We start from the raw sequence: 2,315 nt of genomic DNA on the forward strand, positions 1-2,315 counted from the left end.
AGCACTTTCTTAACATGTGTTGGCATACCCTGTAGTCCCTAGCATGCCCTGGAACACCTTCACATGCATTGGCATACATTAGCACTTGGCACACATTGACACTTGGCATGTATTAGAACCTGTTATTAATGTGCCTAACATGCCCCTTTTAAAAAATATAAAGTCCCAACTTATTAACCCTCTTATGTATTCATTTCCTTCAATTTTAGATTGGTTCTTCCTTTTGTTGCCTTGACACATATTGACATACCCTAGCGCCCTACACATCCTAACATGCCTTAGCACCTGGCATGTCTTGACATACCTTTCCACGTGTTAGCACACCATCAAACTCCCTGATATTCCCTACCATTCCTTGCCAATTTTTAGCATACCTTGTCACTCCCTTCTCGGCATGAAAGATAGCACTCATTAACACTCCCTAGCACACCCTCATATTCATTCACTTCCATGAAGTTTTACACTCCTCAACATGCATTAGCACTCTCTAGCACACCTTAGCATTCTTCGACATACCCTGCCATTAGTAACATGCATAACATTCCCTGACACATATTGGCACTTGGCACGTGTTGGCACTTGGAAAGTCTTAGCATGTATGGAATGTGTTGAGATGCCTTGGTATGATTTGGCATGGTTTAATATTAAATTTATTTGAGATCAAATATTGGAAAGTAGATGAGAAGCAACAGAGGAATATTTGGCACTTAGAATGCACTAAAACTTGGCACTTGGCACCTATTGGAACCTAGTGTTGGTGTGCCTAGCATGTCCCTCTTGGAAAAGGTAAATTGATGACTTATTAACCCTCTTATGTGTTCATTCCTTATAGTTTCACTTGTTTCTCCTTTTTGTCACCTTGACAGTCCATGGCACACATTGTCACACCCTTGCACATATTTGAATGCCTTAACACTTAGCACATCTTAGCATGTTTGACATGCCTTCACACTATCTGGCACATGTTAGAATTCTCTAACATGCCTTGGCACTCATGCCCTCACATCTAGCCTTACATTTTTCACGACTTGGGAACCAATCAAGTCCTTGGCTACTTCAATTCATGTGACATTTGCCTACTTCAACCACAACAATTTAACCAATTGAACCTACTACAAGTAGGCTATGCATTGTTCACCTAAGAACTGGCTATAACTAATCTTAGGCCACTCATGTCTAAGCTCTACTTGTCCCACTGAACTAGTTACCAAGATAAGGATCACATCTAGCCATGGCCATAAAACAACTAAGCAACATAGCATACACAAGTTATATTTCACATGTATGTTTAGTTCATATAAATGATAGAGCATTTACTGAGAGTTTGCAAAACCAAAAGATGCCCAAGACACACAAGATATAAGTCGACATAAGCTGAGTGCTCCAAAACTTATACACAAAAATTTGCAATATGCAATTATCTAGAATAGTTTAAAACATGAGCATGCAGCCAAAGTGTGCCACATCTCATATAAAAAATATAGCTAAAGGAAAAACAGTGTTGTTCTTAGCACAAAGTCTCCCTTTGTCTAAATCTGCTATATCGAGACCCTTATCGAAACCATAGGCTTGCCTCTTATAAATCCTATTATGAACTTCTCCTAACGTACTTCGTCCTTCCCACACTTGAATTCACGAACACTCCCTGGCACACACTCTCATTCGTTTCTTTCCATGCATTTTGACCCAATTCTCCCTTGTGATGCCCAGACACTCCCTAACAATCCTCAACATGCATTGACATTTTTTTGCATGTGTTATCATGCCTTTTCATTCCTTATAATGCCCTAACCCTCCCTAGCTATCATGCCCTCCCAATTACCCTTACTTAATTTTCAACTTGGGAACCCAAGCAAGTCCTCGCTTGACTACAAGAGCTTGACCAAGTTACGGTTACTACAACTCGACTATGTTGTTGAATTATGTAGCTTTGGAGGTACTCCATAAGCTTAGTGAGATGGGTTTGTGTGAGTTTGGTCACAAAATTCTTTTAGGGAAAAGAACCCAAGAAAAGGGGTTTTGGACCCAAGATGGGGTTTAAAATCTAAAAGAAAATTAAAAAGGAAAATTAATATTTCCTAACGTATAAGTGGATAAAACCCATAAATTATATAGGGTTCCTAAGAGGGCTCAAAAAAACTATTTAAGGAGTCCTTAGGATGAAGGCAAGAACATCAAGTGAGAAGGAGTTGATTTGATCAAGGAGGCCAAGATAGATGTAGTCCTAAAGTAGGTCGAATTAGAGGGCCGAGCAAGGGTTTCTAAATGGAGGCCATGATCATCCACCAAGAGTAAGATCATCATGTGAGGGTTCA

The sequence above is a fragment of the Pinus tabuliformis genome, chromosome 8 (genome assembly GCF_031772625.1).
Source record: "Pinus tabuliformis cultivar Carrire ecotype Pingquan chromosome 8, CPIR1, whole genome shotgun sequence".
Classification (NCBI taxonomy): domain Eukaryota; kingdom Viridiplantae; phylum Streptophyta; class Pinopsida; order Pinales; family Pinaceae; genus Pinus; species Pinus tabuliformis.